The following is a 19,280-nucleotide window of genomic DNA, read 5'->3' as shown; positions in this document are numbered from 1 at the left end:
CATAGTCTATGCCCAAGAGGAAATTCCCAATGATACTGCTGAAAATGTAATTTAGGAGTTAGTAATAGTATTTGGCCCTTTATTAATTTCACAGTGTCATTTTAAACACGTGATTTCTATGTCATCCGAAAATGAGATAGTACAAATTTCCGGAGTTATAATGGATTACGTGTGCTGCTGAAATTTCAAATGCTTAAAATATCAATTCATTATTAAACTCTAGAATATTGATTGCTAATATATGTAATTATATAAATATACAAAGTGTAGGTCAGTGTACGTCCACATTTGTTTAGCTGATTTTAAGGTAGAGTATAGCAGAGCCTGGATAGCTCAGTCGGTAGAGCATCAGACTTTTAATCTGAGGGTCCAGGGTTCAATCCCTGTTCAGGCGGTTGTTTCCTTTAAAGAAAAAGTACTCTAATTGTATGCTCTTTTTGTGGACCCCTGCATGACGAATAAGATATTCCATTACTAAAATTGCAAAAAACGTCTTTCATGGAGTTGTGAAATACACATCTGTCTCACATATTATGTGCCATTTGACTAAACTTAAGTCGTACGTAGATTTACCAATGGTATCATGTAGTCTGAGACGGTGAATATCATTTCACCAATTCAATATTCAAAATATAGCCATGGTTATAGTATCAAATGAACTTTATAAAGCTGATCAACAGCTAATAGCTCATTATTTCATTTCAGAACATCTCTGCACCTCATTATAGCAGATTGGCTCTGTGGCGCAATGGATAGCACATTGGACTTCTAGGTGAATGTAAAAAAGATATTCAAAGGTTGTGGGTTCGAATCCCACCAGAGTCAGTTTTATCCCTGTTATCCTGTTATCCCAAGTACCAATTCATTATTATATTCTCTGTATTTAGTACTAATACCGGCAACCATCTTAACCCCTTGCGTGCTGATGACAGAACGGTTCCGTCATCAGCTACGGGTGAGCTGTGCTGATGACGAAACCGTTCCGTCATGACTCCGCCCGCGCAAGGCGGAGTCAGCACAGGCGGAAAATACGCCCCGCACGCAAGGGGTTAAAAAACGTAGTGATAGTTGGGACACTTCCTAATGTTGATAATGTCATTTTGTGGGGTGCTGCCTCAGAGCCTGGATAGCTCAGTCGGTAGAGCATCAGACTTTTAATCTGAGGGCCCAGGGTTCAAGTCCCTGTTCAGGCGGCTTAGTTAAAGAAAATGTATATCAATTGCATACTCTTTTCAGGATCCAATGAATGGGAATTCCAATTACAGATGGTTCAAAAAAGTCTTGATCGAGTCCTTACATATCCATCTGTGCTCTACTTTCTTTGACAAGGGTTAAGAAGACTTACCCAAACTGTATCATGTAGTTTGACATGTTGATTATCTTTTATCCAATTCAATGTTCAAAATGTAAGCTAGTGTCCGATTAATTTGATAAAGTTGGTCAACAACTTATAGGTCATCTTTTTATTTGTGAATCTCTGATCACCTTGTTGAATCAGGTCGGATCTCTGGTGCAATGGATTGCGGCTTGGAGTCCTAGGCGAATGTAGCAAAAGCATTCAAACGCTAAGGGTTCGAACACCAACTGGGTCAATTTTATCCCTCCTCTATTTTATAACTAATTGAAACAGTAACCAGCAATCCTGCTTCTCCATCACCAGAAACATTTACCAAAATGGCAGTGAAAGAAAGTCTACTTAAACAGAGACTGTTTGCTTTGAAAATGTTGCATAGTCTATGCCCAAGAGGAAATTCCCAATGCTACTGCTGAAAATGTAATTTAGGAGTTAGTAATAGTATTTGGCCCTTTATTAATTTCACTGTGTCATTTTAAACACGTGATTTCTATGTCATCCGAAAATGAGATAGTACAAATTTCCGGAGTTATAATGGATTACGTGTGCTGCTGAAATTTCAAATGCTTATAATATCAATTCATTATTAAACTCTAGAATATTGATTGCTAATATATGTAATTATATAAATATACAAAGTGTAGGTCAGTGTACGTCCACATTTGTTTAGCTGATTTTAAGGTAGAGTATAGCAGAGCCTGGATAGCTCAGTCGGTAGAGCATCAGACTTTTAATCTGAGGGTCCAGGGTTCAAGTCCCTGTTCAGGCGGTTGTTTCCTTTAAAGAAAAAGTACTCTAATTGTATGCTCTTTTTGTGGACCCCTGCATGACAAATAAGATATTCCATTACTAAAATTGCAAAAACGTCTTTCATGGAGTTGTGAAATACACATCTGTCTCACATATTATGTGCCATTTGACTAAATTTAAGTCATACGTAGATTTACCAATGGTATCATGTAGTCTGAGACGGTGAATATCATTTCACCAATTCAATATTCAAAATATAGCCATGGTTATAGTATCAAATGAACTTTATAAAGCTGATCAACAGCTAATAGCTCATTATTTCATTTCAGAACATCTCTGCACCTCATTATAGCAGATTGGCTCTGTGGCGCAATGGATAGCGCATTGGACTTCTAGGTGAATGTAAAAAAGATATTCAAAGGTTGTGGGTTCGAATCCCACCAGAGTCAGTTTTATCCCTGTTATCCTATTATCCCAAGTACCAATTCATTATTATATTCTCTGTATTTAGTACTAATACCGGCAACCATCTTAACCCCTTGCGTGCTGATGACAGAACGGTTCCGTCATCAGCTACGGGTGAGCTGTGCTGATGACGAAACCGTTCCGTCATGACTCCGCCCGCGGAAGGCGGAGTCAGCACAGGCGGAAAATACGCCCCGCACGCAAGGGGTTAAAAAACGTAGTGATAGTTGGGACACTTCCTAATGTTGATAATGTCATTTTGTGGGGTGCTGCCTCAGAGCCTGGATAGCTCAGTCGGTAGAGCATCTGACTTTTAATCTGAGGGCCCAGGGTTCAAGTCCCTGTTCAGGCGGCTTGGTTAAAGAAAATGTATATCAATTGCATACTCTTTTCAGGATCCAATGAATGGGAATTCCAATTACAGATGGTTCAAAAAAGTCTTGATCGAGTCCTTACATACCCATCTGTGCTCTACTTTCTTTGACAAGGGTTAAGAAGACTTACCCAAACTGTATCATGTAGTTTGACATGTTGATTATCTTTTATCCAATTCAATGTTCAAAATGTAAGCTAGTTTCCGATTAATTTGATAAAGTTGGTCAACAACTTATAGGTCATCTTTTTATTTGTGAATCTCTGATCACCTTGTTGAACCAGGTCGGATCTCTGGTGCAATGGATTGCGGCTTGGAGTCCTAGGCGAATGTAGCAAAAGCATTCAAACGCTAAGGGTTCGAACACCAACTGGGTCAATTTTATCCCTCCTCTATTTTATAACTAATTGAAACAGTAACCAGCAATCCTGCTTCTCCATCACAAGAAACATTTACCAAAATGGCAGTGAAAGAAAGTCTACTTAAACAGAGACTGTTTGCTTTGAAAATGTTGCAGAGTCTATGCCCAAGAGGAAATTCCCAATGATACTGCTGAAAATGTAATTTAGGAGTTAGTAATAGTATTTGGCCCTTTATTAATTTCACAGTGTCATTTTAAACACGTGATTTCTATGTCATCCGAAAATGAGATAGTACAAATTTCCGGAGTTATAATGGATTACTTGTGCTGCTGAAATTTCAAATGCTTATAATATCAATTCATTATTAAACTCTAGAATATTGATTGCTAATATATGTAATTATATAAATATACAAAGTGTAGGTCAGTGTACGTCCACATTTGTTTAGCTGATTTTAAGGTAGAGTATAGCAGAGCCTGGATAGCACAGTCGGTAGAGCATCAGACTTTTAATCTGAGGGTCCAGGGTTCAAGTCCCTGTTCAGGCAGTTGTTTCCTTTAAAGAAAAAGTACTCTAATTGTATGCTCTTTTTGTGGACCCCTGCATGACGAATAAGATATTCCATTACTAAAATTGCAAAAACGTCTTTCATGGAGTTGTGAAATACACATCTGTCTCACATATTATGTGCCATTTGACTAAACTTACGTCGTACGTAGATTTACCAATGGTATCATGTAGTCTGAGACAGTGAATATCATTTCACCAATTCAATATTCAAAATATAGCCATGGTTATAGTATCAAATGAACTTTATAAAGCTGATCAACAGCTAATAGCTCATTATTTCATTTCAGAACATCTCTGCACCTCATTATAGCAGATTGGCTCTGTGGCGCAATGGATAGCGCATTGGACTTCTAGGTGAATGTAAAAAAAGATATTCAAAGGTTGTGGGTTCGAATCCCACCAGAGTCAGTGTTATCCTGTTATCCCAAGTACCAATTCATTATTATATTCTCTGTATTTAGTACTAATACCGGCAACCATCTTAACCCCTTGCGTGCTGATGACAGAACGGTTCCGTCATCAGCTACGGGTGAGCTGTGCTGATGACGAAACCGTTCCGTCATGACTCCGCCCGCGCAAGGCGGAGTCAGCACAGGCGGAAAATACGCCCCGCACGCAAGGGGTTAAAAACGTAGTGATAGTTGGGACACTTCCTAATGTTGATAATGTCATTTTGTGGGGTGCTGCCTCAGAGACTGGATAGCTCAGTCGGTAGAGCATCTGACTTTTAATCTGAAGGCCCAGGGTTCAAGTCCCTGTTCAGGCGGCTTGGTTAAAGAAAATGTATATCAATTGCATACTCTTTTCAGGATCCAATGAATGGGAATTCCAATTACAGATGGTTCAAAAAAGTCTTGATCGAGTCCTTACATACCCATCTGTGCTCTACTTTCTTTGACAAGGGTTAAGAAGACTTACCCAAACTGTATCATGTAGTTTGACATGTTGATTATCTTTTATCCAATTCAATGTTCAAAATGTAAGCTAGTTTCCGATTAATTTGATAAAGTTGGTCAACAACTTATAGGTCATCTTTTTATTTGTGAATCTCTGATCACCTTGTTGAATCAGGTCGGATCTCTGGTGCAATGGATTGCGGCTTCGAGTCCTAGGCGAATGTAGCAAAAGCATTCAAACGCTAAGGGTTCGAACACCAACTGGGTCAATTTTATCCCTCCTCTATTTTATAACTAATTGAAACAGTAACCAGCAATCCTGCTTCTCCATCACCAGAAACATTTACCAAAATGGCAGTGAAAGAAAGTCTACTTAAACAGAGACTGTTTGCTTTGAAAATGTTGCATAGTCTATGCCCAAGAGGAAATTCCCAATGATACTGCTGAAAATGTAATTTAGGAGTTAGTAATAGTATTTGGCCCTTTATTAATTTCACAGTGTCATTTTAAACACGTGATTTCTATGTCATCCGAAAATGAGATAGTACAAATTTCCGGAGTTATAATGGATTACGTGTGCTGCTGAAATTTCAAATGCTTAAAATATCAATTCATTATTAAACTCTAGAATATTGATTGCTAATATATGTAATTATATAAATATACAAAGTGTAGGTCAGTGTACGTCCACATTTGTTTAGCTGATTTTAAGGTAGAGTATAGCAGAGCCTGGATAGCTCAGTCGGTAGAGCATCAGACTTTTAATCTGAGGGTCCAGGGTTCAATCCCTGTTCAGGCGGTTGTTTCCTTTAAAGAAAAAGTACTCTAATTGTATGCTCTTTTTGTGGACCCCTGCATGACGAATAAGATATTCCATTACTAAAATTGCAAAAAACGTCTTTCATGGAGTTGTGAAATACACATCTGTCTCACATATTATGTGCCATTTGACTAAACTTAAGTCGTACGTAGATTTACCAATGGTATCATGTAGTCTGAGACGGTGAATATCATTTCACCAATTCAATATTCAAAATATAGCCATGGTTATAGTATCAAATGAACTTTATAAAGCTGATCAACAGCTAATAGCTCATTATTTCATTTCAGAACATCTCTGCACCTCATTATAGCAGATTGGCTCTGTGGCGCAATGGATAGCACATTGGACTTCTAGGTGAATGTAAAAAAGATATTCAAAGGTTGTGGGTTCGAATCCCACCAGAGTCAGTTTTATCCCTGTTATCCTGTTATCCCAAGTACCAATTCATTATTATATTCTCTGTATTTAGTACTAATACCGGCAACCATCTTAACCCCTTGCGTGCTGATGACAGAACGGTTCCGTCATCAGCTACGGGTGAGCTGTGCTGATGACGAAACCGTTCCGTCATGACTCCGCCCGCGCAAGGCGGAGTCAGCACAGGCGGAAAATACGCCCCGCACGCAAGGGGTTAAAAAACGTAGTGATAGTTGGGACACTTCCTAATGTTGATAATGTCATTTTGTGGGGTGCTGCCTCAGAGCCTGGATAGCTCAGTCGGTAGAGCATCAGACTTTTAATCTGAGGGCCCAGGGTTCAAGTCCCTGTTCAGGCGGCTTAGTTAAAGAAAATGTATATCAATTGCATACTCTTTTCAGGATCCAATGAATGGGAATTCCAATTACAGATGGTTCAAAAAAGTCTTGATCGAGTCCTTACATATCCATCTGTGCTCTACTTTCTTTGACAAGGGTTAAGAAGACTTACCCAAACTGTATCATGTAGTTTGACATGTTGATTATCTTTTATCCAATTCAATGTTCAAAATGTAAGCTAGTGTCCGATTAATTTGATAAAGTTGGTCAACAACTTATAGGTCATCTTTTTATTTGTGAATCTCTGATCACCTTGTTGAATCAGGTCGGATCTCTGGTGCAATGGATTGCGGCTTGGAGTCCTAGGCGAATGTAGCAAAAGCATTCAAACGCTAAGGGTTCGAACACCAACTGGGTCAATTTTATCCCTCCTCTATTTTATAACTAATTGAAACAGTAACCAGCAATCCTGCTTCTCCATCACCAGAAACATTTACCAAAATGGCAGTGAAAGAAAGTCTACTTAAACAGAGACTGTTTGCTTTGAAAATGTTGCATAGTCTATGCCCAAGAGGAAATTCCCAATGCTACTGCTGAAAATGTAATTTAGGAGTTAGTAATAGTATTTGGCCCTTTATTAATTTCACTGTGTCATTTTAAACACGTGATTTCTATGTCATCCGAAAATGAGATAGTACAAATTTCCGGAGTTATAATGGATTACGTGTGCTGCTGAAATTTCAAATGCTTATAATATCAATTCATTATTAAACTCTAGAATATTGATTGCTAATATATGTAATTATATAAATATACAAAGTGTAGGTCAGTGTACGTCCACATTTGTTTAGCTGATTTTAAGGTAGAGTATAGCAGAGCCTGGATAGCTCAGTCGGTAGAGCATCAGACTTTTAATCTGAGGGTCCAGGGTTCAAGTCCCTGTTCAGGCGGTTGTTTCCTTTAAAGAAAAAGTACTCTAATTGTATGCTCTTTTTGTGGACCCCTGCATGACAAATAAGATATTCCATTACTAAAATTGCAAAAACGTCTTTCATGGAGTTGTGAAATACACATCTGTCTCACATATTATGTGCCATTTGACTAAATTTAAGTCATACGTAGATTTACCAATGGTATCATGTAGTCTGAGACGGTGAATATCATTTCACCAATTCAATATTCAAAATATAGCCATGGTTATAGTATCAAATGAACTTTATAAAGCTGATCAACAGCTAATAGCTCATTATTTCATTTCAGAACATCTCTGCACCTCATTATAGCAGATTGGCTCTGTGGCGCAATGGATAGCGCATTGGACTTCTAGGTGAATGTAAAAAAGATATTCAAAGGTTGTGGGTTCGAATCCCACCAGAGTCAGTTTTATCCCTGTTATCCTATTATCCCAAGTACCAATTCATTATTATATTCTCTGTATTTAGTACTAATACCGGCAACCATCTTAACCCCTTGCGTGCTGATGACAGAACGGTTCCGTCTTCAGCTACGGGTGAGCTGTGCTGATGACGAAACCGTTCCGTCATGACTCCGCCCGCGGAAGGCGGAGTCAGCACAGGCGGAAAATACGCCCCGCACGCAAGGGGTTAAAAAACGTAGTGATAGTTGGGACACTTCCTAATGTTGATAATGTCATTTTGTGGGGTGCTGCCTCAGAGCCTGGATAGCTCAGTCGGTAGAGCATCTGACTTTTAATCTGAGGGCCCAGGGTTCAAGTCCCTGTTCAGGCGGCTTGGTTAAAGAAAATGTATATCAATTGCATACTCTTTTCAGGATCCAATGAATGGGAATTCCAATTACAGATGGTTCAAAAAAGTCTTGATCGAGTCCTTACATACCCATCTGTGCTCTACTTTCTTTGACAAGGGTTAAGAAGACTTACCCAAACTGTATCATGTAGTTTGACATGTTGATTATCTTTTATCCAATTCAATGTTCAAAATGTAAGCTAGTTTCCGATTAATTTGATAAAGTTGGTCAACAACTTATAGGTCATCTTTTTATTTGTGAATCTCTGATCACCTTGTTGAACCAGGTCGGATCTCTGGTGCAATGGATTGCGGCTTGGAGTCCTAGGCGAATGTAGAAAAAGCATTCAAACGCTAAGGGTTCGAACACCAACTGGGTCAATTTTATCCCTCCTCTATTTTATAACTAATTGAAACAGTAACCAGCAATCCTGCTTCTCCATCACCAGAAACATTTACCAAAATGGCAGTGAAAGAAAGTCTACTTAAACAGAGACTGTTTGCTTTGAAAATGTTGCATAGTCTATGCCCAAGAGGAAATTCCCAATGATACTGCTGAAAATGTAATTTAGGAGTTAGTAATAGTATTTGGCCCTTTATTAATTTCACAGTGTCATTTTAAACACGTGATTTCTATGTCATCCGAAAATGAGATAGTACAAATTTCAGGAGTTAAAATGGATTACGTGTGCTGCTGAAATTTCAAATGCTTAAAATATCAATTCATTATTAAACTCTAGAATATTGATTGCTAATATATGTAATTATATAAATATACAAAGTGTAGGTCAGTGTACGTCCACATTTGTTTAGCTGATTTTAAGGTAGAGTATAGCAGAGCCTGGATTGCTCAGTCGGTAGAGCATCAGACTTTTAATCTGAGGGTCCAGGGTTCAATCCCTGTTCAGGCGGTTGTTTCCTTTAAAGAAAAAGTACTCTAATTGTATGCTCTTTTTGTGGACCCCTGCATGACGAATAAGATATTCCATTACTAAAATTGCAAAAACGTCTTTCATGGAGTTGTGAAATACACATCTGTCTCACATATTATGTGCCATTTGACTAAACTTAAGTCGTACGTAGATTTACCAATGGTATCATGTAGTCTGAGACGGTGAATATCATTTCACCAATTCAATATTCAAAATATAGCCATGGTTATAGTATCAAACGAACTTTATAAAGATGATCAACAGCTAAAGCTCATTATTTCATTTCGGAACATCTCTGCACCTCATTATAGCAGATTGGCTCTGTGGCGCAATGGATAGCGCATTGGACTTCTAGGTGAATGTAAAAAAGATATTCAAAGGTTGTGGGTTTGAATCCCACCAGAGTCAGTTTTATCCCTGTTACCCTGTTATCCCAAGTACCAATTCATTATTATATTCTCTGTATTTAGTACTAATACCGGCAACCATCTTAACCCCTTGCGTGCTGATGACAGAACGGTTCCGTCATCAGCTACGGGTGAGCTGTGCTGATGACGAAACCGTTCCGTCATGACTCCGCCCGCGCAAGGCGGAGTCAGCACAGGCGGAAAATACGCCCCGCACGCAAGGGGTTAAAAAACGTAGTGATAGTTGGGACACTTCCTAATGTTGATAATGTCATTTTGTGGGGTGCTGCCATAGAGCCTGGATAGCTCAGTCGGTAGAGCATCAGACTTTTAATCTGAGGGCCCAGGGTTCAAGTCCCTGTTCAGGCGGCTTGGTTAAAGAAAATGTATATCAATTGCATACTCTTTTCAGGATCCAATGAATGGGAAGTCCAATTACAGATGGTTCAAAAAAGTCTTGATCGAGTCCTTACATACCCATCTGTGCTCTACTTTCTTTGACAAGGGTTAAGAAGACTTACCCAAACTGTATCATGTAGTTTGACATGTTGATTATCTTTTATCCAATTCAATGTTCAAAATGTAAGCTAGTGTCCGATTAATTTGATAAAGTTGGTCAACAACTTATAGGTCATCTTTTTATTTGTGAATCTCTGATCACCTTGTTGAATCAGGTCGGATCTCTGGTGCAATGGATTGCGGCTTGGAGTCCTAGGCGAATGTAGCAAAAGCATTCAAACGCTAAGGGTTCGAACACCAACTGGGTCAATTTTATCCCTCCTCTATTTTATAACTAATTGAAACAGTAACCAGCAATCCTGCTTCTCCATCACCAGAAACATTTACCAAAATGGCAGTAAAAGAAAGTCTACTTAAACAGAGACTGTTTGCTTTGAAAATGTTGCATAGTCTATGCCCAAGAGGAAATTCCCAATGATACTGCTGAAAATGTAATTTAGGAGTTAGTAATAGTATTTGGCCCTTTATTAATTTCACAGTGTCATTTTAAGCACGTGATTTCTATGTCATCCGAAAATGAGATAGTACAAATTTCAGGAGTTAAAATGGATTACGTGTGCTGCTGAAATTTCAAATGCTTAAAATATCAATTCATTATTAAACTCTAGAATATTGATTGCTAATATATGTAAATATATAAATATACAAAGTGTAGGTCAGTGTACGTCCACATTTGTTTAGCTGATTTTAAGGTAGAGTATAGCAGAGCCTGGATAGCTCAGTCGGTAGAGCATCAGACTTTTAATCTGAGGGTCCAGGGTTCAAGTCCCTGTTCAGGCGGTTGTTTCCTTTAAAGAAAAAGTACTCTAATTGTATGCTCTTTTTGTGGACCCCTGCATGACGAATAAGATATTCCATTACTAAAATTGCAAAAACGTCTTTCATGGACTTGTGAAATAAACATCTGTCTCACATATTATGTGCCATTTGACTAAACTTAAGTCGTACGTAGATTTACCAATGGTATCATGTAGTCTGAGACTGTGAATATCATTTCACCAATTCAATATTCAAAATATAGCCATGGTTATAATATCAAATGAACTTTATAAAGCTGATCAACAGCTAATAGCTCATTATTTCATTTCAGAACATCTCTGCACCTCATTATCGCAGATTGGCTCTGTGGCGCAATGGATAGCGCATTGGACTTCTAGGTGAATGTAAAAAAGATATTCAAAGGTTGTGGGTTCGAATCCCACCAGAGTCAGTTTTATCCCTGTTACCCTGTTATCCCAAGTACCAATTCATTATTATATTCTCTGTATTTAGTACTAATACCGGCAACCATCTTAACCCTTTGCGTGCTGATGACAGAACGGTTCCGTCATCAGCTACGGGTGAGCTGTGCTGATGACGAAACCGTTCCGTCATGACTCCGCCCGCGCAAGGCGGAGTCAGCACAGGTGGAAAATACGCCCCGCACGCAAGGGGTTAAAAAACGTAGTGATAGTTGGGACACTTCCTAATGTTTATAATGTCATTTTGTGGGGTGCTACCTCAGAGCCTGGATAGCTCAGTCGGTATAGCATCAGACTTTTAATCTGAGGGCCCAGGGTTCAAGTCCCTGTTCAGGCGGCTTGGTTAAAGAAAATGTATATCAATTGCATACTCTTTTCAGGATCCAATGAATGGGAAGTCCAATTACAGATGGTTCAAAAAAGTCTTGATCGAGTCCTTACATACCCATCTGTGCTCTACTTTCTTTGACAAGGGTTAAGAAGACTTACCCAAACTGTATCATGTAGTTTGACATGTTGATTATCTTTTATCCAATTCAATGTTCAAAATGTAAGCTAGTGTACGATTAATTTGATAAAGTTGGTCAACAACTTATAGGTCATCTTTTTATTTGTGAATCTCTGATCACCTTGTTGAATCAGGTCGGATCTCTGGTGCAATGGATTGCGGCTTGGAGTCCTAGGCGAATGTAGCAAAAGCATTCAAACGCTAAGGGTTCGAACACCAACTGGGTCAATTTTATCCCTCCTCTATTTTATAACTAATTGAAACAGTAACCAGCAATCCTGCTTCTCCATCACCAGAAACATTTACCAAAATGGCAGTGAAAGAAAGTCTACTTAAACAGAGACTGTTTGCTTTGAAAATGTTGCATAGTCTATGCCCAAGAGGAAATTCCCAATGATACTGCTGAAAATGTAATTTAGGAGTTAGTAATAGTATTTGGCCCTTTATTAATTTCACAGTGTCATTTTAAACACGTGATTTCTATGTCATCCGAAAATGAGATAGTACAAATTTCCGGAGTTATAATGGATTACTTGTGCTGCTGAAATTTCAAATGCTTATAATATCAATTCATTATTAAACTCTAGAATATTGATTGCTAATATATGTAATTATATAAATATACAAAGTGTAGGTCAGTGTACGTCCACATTTGTTTAGCTGATTTTAAGGTAGAGTATAGCAGAGCCTGGATAGCTCAGTCGGTAGAGCATCAGACTTTTAATCTGAGGGTCCAGGGTTCAAGTCCCTGTTCAGGCAGTTGTTTCCTTTAAAGAAAAAGTACTCTAATTGTATGCTCTTTTTGTGGACCCCTGCATGACGAATAAGATATTCCATTACTAAAATTGCAAAAACGTCTTTCATGGAGTTGTGAAATACACATCTGTCTCACATATTATGTGCCATTTGACTAAACTTAAGTCGTACGTAGATTTACCAATGGTATCATGTAGTCTGAGACGGTGAATATCATTTCACCAATTCAATATTCAAAATATAGCCATGGTTATAGTATCAAATGAACTTTATAAAGCTGATCAACAGCTAATAGCTCATTATTTCATTTCAGAACATCTCTGCACCTCATTATAGCAGATTGGCTCTGTGGCGCAATGGATAGCGCATTGGACTTCTAGGTGAATGTAAAAAAGATATTCAAAGGTTGTGGGTTCGAATCCCACCAGAGTCAGTTTTATCCCTGTTACCCTGTTATCCCAAGTACCAATTCATTATTATATTCTCTGTATTTAGTACTAATACCGGCAACCATCTTAACCCTTTGCGTGCTGATGACAGAACGGTTCCGTCATCAGCTACGGGTGAGCTGTGCTGATGACGAAACCGTTCCGTCATGACTCCGCCCGCGCAAGGCGGAGTCAGCACAGGTGGAAAATACGCCCCGCACGCAAGGGGTTAAAAAACGTAGTGATAGTTGGGACACTTCCTAATGTTTATAATGTCATTTTGTGGGGTGCTACCTCAGAGCCTGGATAGCTCAGTCGGTATAGCATCAGACTTTTAATCTGAGGGCCCAGGGTTCAAGTCCCTGTTCAGGCGGCTTGGTTAAAGAAAATGTATATCAATTGCATACTCTTTTCAGGATCCAATGAATGGGAAGTCCAATTACAGATGGTTCAAAAAAGTCTTGATCGAGTCCTTACATACCCATCTGTGCTCTACTTTCTTTGACAAGGGTTAAGAAGACTTACCCAAACTGTATCATGTAGTTTGACATGTTGATTATCTTTTATCCAATTCAATGTTCAAAATGTAAGCTAGTGTACGATTAATTTGATAAAGTTGGTCAACAACTTATAGGTCATCTTTTTATTTGTGAATCTCTGATCACCTTGTTGAATCAGGTCGGATCTCTGGTGCAATGGATTGCGGCTTGGAGTCCTAGGCGAATGTAGCAAAAGCATTCAAACGCTAAGGGTTCGAACACCAACTGGGTCAATTTTATCCCTCCTCTATTTTATAACTAATTGAAACAGTAACCAGCAATCCTGCTTCTCCATCACCAGAAACATTTACCAAAATGGCAGTGAAAGAAAGTCTACTTAAACAGAGACTGTTTGCTTTGAAAATGTTGCATAGTCTATGCCCAAGAGGAAATTCCCAATGATACTGCTGAAAATGTAATTTAGGAGTTAGTAATAGTATTTGGCCCTTTATTAATTTCACAGTGTCATTTTAAACACGTGATTTCTATGTCATCCGAAAATGAGATAGTACAAATTTCCGGAGTTATAATGGATTACTTGTGCTGCTGAAATTTCAAATGCTTATAATATCAATTCATTATTAAACTCTAGAATATTGATTGCTAATATATGTAATTATATAAATATACAAAGTGTAGGTCAGTGTACGTCCACATTTGTTTAGCTGATTTTAAGGTAGAGTATAGCAGAGCCTGGATAGCTCAGTCGGTAGAGCATCAGACTTTTAATCTGAGGGTCCAGGGTTCAAGTCCCTGTTCAGGCAGTTGTTTCCTTTAAAGAAAAAGTACTCTAATTGTATGCTCTTTTTGTGGACCCCTGCATGACGAATAAGATATTCCATTACTAAAATTGCAAAAACGTCTTTCATGGAGTTGTGAAATACACATCTGTCTCACATATTATGTGCCATTTGACTAAACTTAAGTCGTACGTAGATTTACCAATGGTATCATGTAGTCTGAGACGGTGAATATCATTTCACCAATTCAATATTCAAAATATAGCCATGGTTATAGTATCAAATGAACTTTATAAAGCTGATCAACAGCTAATAGCTCATTATTTCATTTCAGAACATCTCTGCACCTCATTATAGCAGATTGGCTCTGTGGCGCAATGGATAGCGCATTGGACTTCTAGGTGAATGTAAAAAAGATATTCAAAGGTTGTGGGTTCGAATCCCACCAGAGTCAGTTTTATCCCTGTTATCCCAAATACCAATTCATTATTATATTCTCTGTATTTAGTACTAATACCGGCAACCATCTTAACCCCTTGCGTGCTGATGACAGAACGGTTCCGTCATCAGCTACGGGTGAGCTGTGCTGATGACGAAACCGTTCCGTCATGACTCCGCCCGCGCAAGGCGGAGTCAGCACAGGCGGAAAATACGCCCCGCACGCAAGGGGTTAAAAAATGTAGTGATAGTTGGGACACTTCCTAATGTTGATAATGTCATTTTGTGGGGTGCTGCCTCAGAGACTGGATAGCTCAGTCGGTAGAGCATCTGACTTTTAATCTGAAGGCCCAGGGTTCAAGTCCCTGTTCAGGCGGCTTGGTTAAAGAAAATGTATATCAATTGCATACTCTTTTCAGGATCCAATGAATGGGAAGTCCAATTACAGATGGTTCAAAAAAGTCTTGATCGAGTCCTTACATACCCATCTGTGCTCTACTTTCTTTGACAAGGGTTAAGAAGACTTACCCAAACTGTATCATGTAGTTTGACATGTTGATTATCTTTTATCCAATTCAATGTTCAAAATGTAAGCTAGTGTCCGATTAATTTGATAAAGTTGGTCAACAACTTATAGGTCATCTTTTTATTTGTGAATCTCTGATCACCTTGTTGAATCAGGTCGGATCTCTGGTGCAATGGATTGCGGCTTGGAGTCCTAGGCGAATGTAGCAAAAGCATTCAAACGCTAAGGGTTCGAACACCAACTGGGTCAATTTTATCCCTCCTCTATTTTATAACTAATTGAAACAGTAACCAGCAATCCTGCTTCTCCATCACCAGAAACATTTACCAAAATGGCAGTAAAAGAAAGTCTACTTAAACAGAGACTGTTTGCTTTGAAAATGTTGCATAGTCTATGCCCAAGAGGAAATTCCCAATGATACTGCTGAAAATGTAATTTAGGAGTTAGTAATAGTATTTGGCCCTTTATTAATTTCACAGTGTCATTTTAAGCACGTGATTTCTATGTCATCCGAAAATGAGATAGTACAAATTTCAGGAGTTAAAATGGATTACGTGTGCTGCTGAAATTTCAAATGCTTAAAATATCAATTCATTATTAAACTCTAGAATATTGATTGCTAATATATGTAATTATATAAATATACAAAGTGTAGGTCAGTGTACGTCCACATTTGTTTAGCTGATTTTAAGGTAGAGTATAGCAGAGGCTGGATAGCTCAGTCGGTAGAGCATCAGACTTTTAATCTGAGGGTCCAGGGTTCAAGTCCCTGTTCAGGCGGTTGTTTCCTTTAAAGAAAAAGTACTCTAATTGTATGCTCTTTTTGTGGACCCCTGCATGACGAATAAGATATTCCATTACTAAAATTGCAAAAACGTCTTTCATGGACTTGTGAAATAAACATCTGTCTCACATATTATGTGCCATTTGACTAAACTTAAGTCGTACGTAGATTTACCAATGGTATCATGTAGTCTGAGACTGTGAATATCATTTCACCAATTCAATATTCAAAATATAGCCATGGTTATAATATCAAATGAACTTTATAAAGCTGATCAACAGCTAATAGCTCATTATTTCATTTCAGAACATCTCTGCACCTCATTATCGCAGATTGGCTCTGTGGCGCAATGGATAGCGCATTGGACTTCTAGGTGAATGTAAAAAAGATATTCAAAGGTTGTGGGTTCGAATCCCACCAGAGTCAGTTTTATCCCTGTTACCCTGTTATCCCAAGTACCAATTCATTATTATATTCTCTGTATTTAGTACTAATACCGGCAACCATCTTAACCCTTTGCGTGCTGATGACAGAACGGTTCCGTCATCAGCTACGGGTGAGCTGTGCTGATGACGAAACCGTTCCGTCATGACTCCGCCCGCGCAAGGCGGAGTCAGCACAGGTGGAAAATACGCCCCGCACGCAAGGGGTTAAAAAACGTAGTGATAGTTGGGACACTTCCTAATGTTTATAATGTCATTTTGTGGGGTGCTACCTCAGAGCCTGCATAGCTCAGTCGGTATAGCATCAGACTTTTAATCTGAGGGCCCAGGGTTCAAGTCCCTGTTCAGGCGGCTTGGTTAAAGAAAATGTATATCAATTGCATACTCTTTTCAGGATCCAATGAATGGGAAGTCCAATTACAGATGGTTCAAAAAAGTCTTGATCGAGTCCTTACATACCCATCTGTGCTCTACTTTCTTTGACAAGGGTTAAGAAGACTTACCCAAACTGTATCATGTAGTTTGACATGTTGATTATCTTTTATCCAATTCAATGTTCAAAATGTAAGCTAGTGTCCGATTATTTTGATAAAGTTGGTCAACAACTTATAGGTCATCTTTTTATTTGTGAATCTCTGATCACCTTGTTGAATCAGGTCGGATCTCTGGTGCAATGGATTGCGGCTTGGAGTCCTAGGCGAATGTAGCAAAAGCATTCAAACGCTAAGGGTTCGAACACCAACTGGGTCAATTTTATCCCTCCTCTATTTTATAACTAATTGAAACAGTAACCAGCAATCCTGCTTCTCCATCACCAGAAACATTTACCAAAATGGCAGTGAAAGAAAGTCTACTTAAACAGAGACTGTTTGCTTTGAAAATGTTGCATAGTCTATGCCCAAGAGGAAATTCCCAATGATACTGCTGAAAATGTAATTTAGGAGTTAGTAATAGTATTTGGCCCTTTATTAATTTCACAGTGTCATTTTAAACACGTGATTTCTATGTCATCCGAAAATGAGATAGTACAAATTTCCGGAGTTATAATGGATTACGTGTGCTGCTGAAATTTCAAATGCTTAAAATATCAATTCATTATTAAACTCTAGAATATTGATTGCTAATATATGTAATTATATAAATATACAAAGTGTAGGTCAGTGTACGTCCACATTTGTTTAGCTGATTTTAAGGTAGAGTATAGCAGAGCCTGGATAGCTCAGTCGGTAGAGCATCAGACTTTTAATCTGAGGGTCCAGGGTTCAATCCCTGTTCAGGCGGTTGTTTCCTTTAAAGAAAAAGTACTCTAATTGTATGCTCTTTTTGTGGACCCCTGCATGACGAATAAGATATTCCATTACTAAAATTGCAAAAACGTCTTTCATGGAGTTGTGAAATACACATCTGTCTCACATATTATGTGCCATTTGACTAAACTTAAGTCGTACGTAGATTTACCAATGGTATCATGTAGTCTGAGACGGTGAATATCATTTCACCAATTCAATATTCAAAATATAGCCATGGTTATAGTATCAAATGAACTTTATAAAGCTGATCAACAGCTAATAGCTCATTATTTCATTTCAGAACATCTCTGCACCTCATTATAGCAGATTGGCTCTGTGGCGCAATGGATAGCGCATTGGACTTCTAGGTGAATGTAAAAAAGATATTCAAAGGTTGTGGGTTCGAATCCCACCAGAGTCAGTTTTATCCCTGTTATCCCAAATACCAATTCATTATTATATTCTCTGTATTTAGTACTAATACCGGCAACCATCTTAACCCCTTGCGTGCTGATGACAGAACGGTTCCGTCATCAGCTACGGGTGAGCTGTGCTGATGACGAAACCGTTCCGTCATGACTCCGCCCGCGCAAGGCGGAGTCAGCACAGGCGGAAAATACGCCCCGCACGCAAGGGGTTAAAAAATGTAGTGATAGTTGGGACACTTCCTAATGTTGATAATGTCATTTTGTGGGGTGCTGCCTCAGAGACTGGATAGCTCAGTCGGTAGAGCATCTGACTTTTAATCTGAAGGCCCAGGGTTCAAGTCCCTGTTCAGGCGGCTTGGTTAAAGAAAATGTATATCAATTGCATACTCTTTTCAGGATCCAATGAATGGGAAGTCCAATTACAGATGGTTCAAAAAAGTCTTGATCGAGTCCTTACATACCCATCTGTGCTCTACTTTCTTTGACAAGGGTTAAGAAGACTTACCCAAACTGTATCATGTAGTTTGACATGTTGATTATCTTTTATCCAATTCAATGTTCAAAATGTAAGCTAGTGTCCGATTAATTTGATAAAGTTGGTCAACAACTTATAGGTCATCTTTTTATTTGTGAATCTCTGATCACCTTGTTGAATCAGGTCGGATCTCTGGTGCAATGGATTGCGGCTTGGAGTCCTAGGCGAATGTAGCAAAAGCATTCAAACGCTAAGGGTTCGAACACCAACTGGGTCAATTTTATCCCTCCTCTATTTTATAACTAATTGAAACAGTAACCAGCAATCCTGCTTCTCCATCACCAGAAACATTTACCAAAATGGCAGTAAAAGAAAGTCTACTTAAACAGAGACTGTTTGCTTTGAAAATGTTGCATAGTCTATGCCCAAGAGGAAATTCCCAATGATACTGCTGAAAATGTAATTTAGGAGTTAGTAATAGTATTTGGCCCTTTATTAATTTCACAGTGTCATTTTAAGCACGTGATTTCTATGTCATCCGAAAATGAGATAGTACAAATTTCAGGAGTTAAAATGGATTACGTGTGCTGCTGAAATTTCAAATGCTTAAAATATCAATTCATTATTAAACTCTAGAATATTGATTGCTAATATATGTAATTATATAAATATACAAAGTGTAGGTCAGTGTACGTCCACATTTGTTTAGCTGA

At 38.5% G+C, this 19,280-nt stretch overlaps 19 non-coding genes across 19 annotated transcripts; all 19 read left to right on the top strand.

Annotated features, from left to right (window-relative positions):
* Nucleotides 1–734: 734 nt before the first annotated feature.
* TRNAR-UCU (transfer RNA arginine (anticodon UCU)) lies at nucleotides 735–825 on the top strand. The gene is given in 2 exon segments: nucleotides 735–771; nucleotides 790–825. It is a non-coding gene; the product is annotated as a tRNA-Arg (tRNA).
* A 295-nt stretch (nucleotides 826–1,120) lies between these two features.
* On the top strand, nucleotides 1,121–1,193 carry TRNAK-UUU (transfer RNA lysine (anticodon UUU)). The gene has a single exon. It is a non-coding gene; the product is annotated as a tRNA-Lys (tRNA).
* Nucleotides 1,194–2,050: 857 nt separating this feature from the next.
* TRNAK-UUU (transfer RNA lysine (anticodon UUU)) lies at nucleotides 2,051–2,123 on the top strand. The gene has a single exon. It is a non-coding gene; the product is annotated as a tRNA-Lys (tRNA).
* A 339-nt stretch (nucleotides 2,124–2,462) lies between these two features.
* Nucleotides 2,463–2,553, top strand: TRNAR-UCU (transfer RNA arginine (anticodon UCU)). Its single transcript is given in 2 exon segments — nucleotides 2,463–2,499; nucleotides 2,518–2,553. It is a non-coding gene; the product is annotated as a tRNA-Arg (tRNA).
* Nucleotides 2,554–4,190: 1,637 nt separating this feature from the next.
* Nucleotides 4,191–4,282, top strand: TRNAR-UCU (transfer RNA arginine (anticodon UCU)). Its single transcript is given in 2 exon segments — nucleotides 4,191–4,227; nucleotides 4,247–4,282. It is a non-coding gene; the product is annotated as a tRNA-Arg (tRNA).
* A 1,627-nt stretch (nucleotides 4,283–5,909) lies between these two features.
* Nucleotides 5,910–6,000, top strand: TRNAR-UCU (transfer RNA arginine (anticodon UCU)). The gene is given in 2 exon segments: nucleotides 5,910–5,946; nucleotides 5,965–6,000. It is a non-coding gene; the product is annotated as a tRNA-Arg (tRNA).
* Nucleotides 6,001–6,295: 295 nt separating this feature from the next.
* On the top strand, nucleotides 6,296–6,368 carry TRNAK-UUU (transfer RNA lysine (anticodon UUU)). Its single transcript has one exon. It is a non-coding gene; the product is annotated as a tRNA-Lys (tRNA).
* An 857-nt stretch (nucleotides 6,369–7,225) lies between these two features.
* TRNAK-UUU (transfer RNA lysine (anticodon UUU)) lies at nucleotides 7,226–7,298 on the top strand. Its single transcript has one exon. It is a non-coding gene; the product is annotated as a tRNA-Lys (tRNA).
* Nucleotides 7,299–7,637: 339 nt separating this feature from the next.
* On the top strand, nucleotides 7,638–7,728 carry TRNAR-UCU (transfer RNA arginine (anticodon UCU)). Its single transcript is given in 2 exon segments — nucleotides 7,638–7,674; nucleotides 7,693–7,728. It is a non-coding gene; the product is annotated as a tRNA-Arg (tRNA).
* Nucleotides 7,729–9,363: 1,635 nt separating this feature from the next.
* TRNAR-UCU (transfer RNA arginine (anticodon UCU)) lies at nucleotides 9,364–9,454 on the top strand. The gene is given in 2 exon segments: nucleotides 9,364–9,400; nucleotides 9,419–9,454. It is a non-coding gene; the product is annotated as a tRNA-Arg (tRNA).
* Nucleotides 9,455–9,749: 295 nt separating this feature from the next.
* Nucleotides 9,750–9,822, top strand: TRNAK-UUU (transfer RNA lysine (anticodon UUU)). The gene has a single exon. It is a non-coding gene; the product is annotated as a tRNA-Lys (tRNA).
* Nucleotides 9,823–10,679: 857 nt separating this feature from the next.
* TRNAK-UUU (transfer RNA lysine (anticodon UUU)) lies at nucleotides 10,680–10,752 on the top strand. Its single transcript has one exon. It is a non-coding gene; the product is annotated as a tRNA-Lys (tRNA).
* A 339-nt stretch (nucleotides 10,753–11,091) lies between these two features.
* Nucleotides 11,092–11,182, top strand: TRNAR-UCU (transfer RNA arginine (anticodon UCU)). The gene is given in 2 exon segments: nucleotides 11,092–11,128; nucleotides 11,147–11,182. It is a non-coding gene; the product is annotated as a tRNA-Arg (tRNA).
* Nucleotides 11,183–12,407: 1,225 nt separating this feature from the next.
* TRNAK-UUU (transfer RNA lysine (anticodon UUU)) lies at nucleotides 12,408–12,480 on the top strand. Its single transcript has one exon. It is a non-coding gene; the product is annotated as a tRNA-Lys (tRNA).
* Nucleotides 12,481–12,819: 339 nt separating this feature from the next.
* Nucleotides 12,820–12,910, top strand: TRNAR-UCU (transfer RNA arginine (anticodon UCU)). The gene is given in 2 exon segments: nucleotides 12,820–12,856; nucleotides 12,875–12,910. It is a non-coding gene; the product is annotated as a tRNA-Arg (tRNA).
* Nucleotides 12,911–14,135: 1,225 nt separating this feature from the next.
* On the top strand, nucleotides 14,136–14,208 carry TRNAK-UUU (transfer RNA lysine (anticodon UUU)). The gene has a single exon. It is a non-coding gene; the product is annotated as a tRNA-Lys (tRNA).
* Nucleotides 14,209–14,547: 339 nt separating this feature from the next.
* On the top strand, nucleotides 14,548–14,638 carry TRNAR-UCU (transfer RNA arginine (anticodon UCU)). The gene is given in 2 exon segments: nucleotides 14,548–14,584; nucleotides 14,603–14,638. It is a non-coding gene; the product is annotated as a tRNA-Arg (tRNA).
* Nucleotides 14,639–16,267: 1,629 nt separating this feature from the next.
* On the top strand, nucleotides 16,268–16,358 carry TRNAR-UCU (transfer RNA arginine (anticodon UCU)). Its single transcript is given in 2 exon segments — nucleotides 16,268–16,304; nucleotides 16,323–16,358. It is a non-coding gene; the product is annotated as a tRNA-Arg (tRNA).
* Nucleotides 16,359–17,994: 1,636 nt separating this feature from the next.
* TRNAR-UCU (transfer RNA arginine (anticodon UCU)) lies at nucleotides 17,995–18,085 on the top strand. Its single transcript is given in 2 exon segments — nucleotides 17,995–18,031; nucleotides 18,050–18,085. It is a non-coding gene; the product is annotated as a tRNA-Arg (tRNA).
* Nucleotides 18,086–19,280: the final 1,195 nt, after the last annotated feature.

This window comes from Lissotriton vulgaris, chromosome 1_2 (assembly GCF_964263255.1).
Source record: "Lissotriton vulgaris chromosome 1_2, aLisVul1.2, whole genome shotgun sequence".
NCBI classification, from domain to species: Eukaryota; Metazoa; Chordata; class Amphibia; order Caudata; family Salamandridae; genus Lissotriton; species Lissotriton vulgaris.
This window is presented reverse-complemented; position numbering and strand designations above follow the sequence as displayed.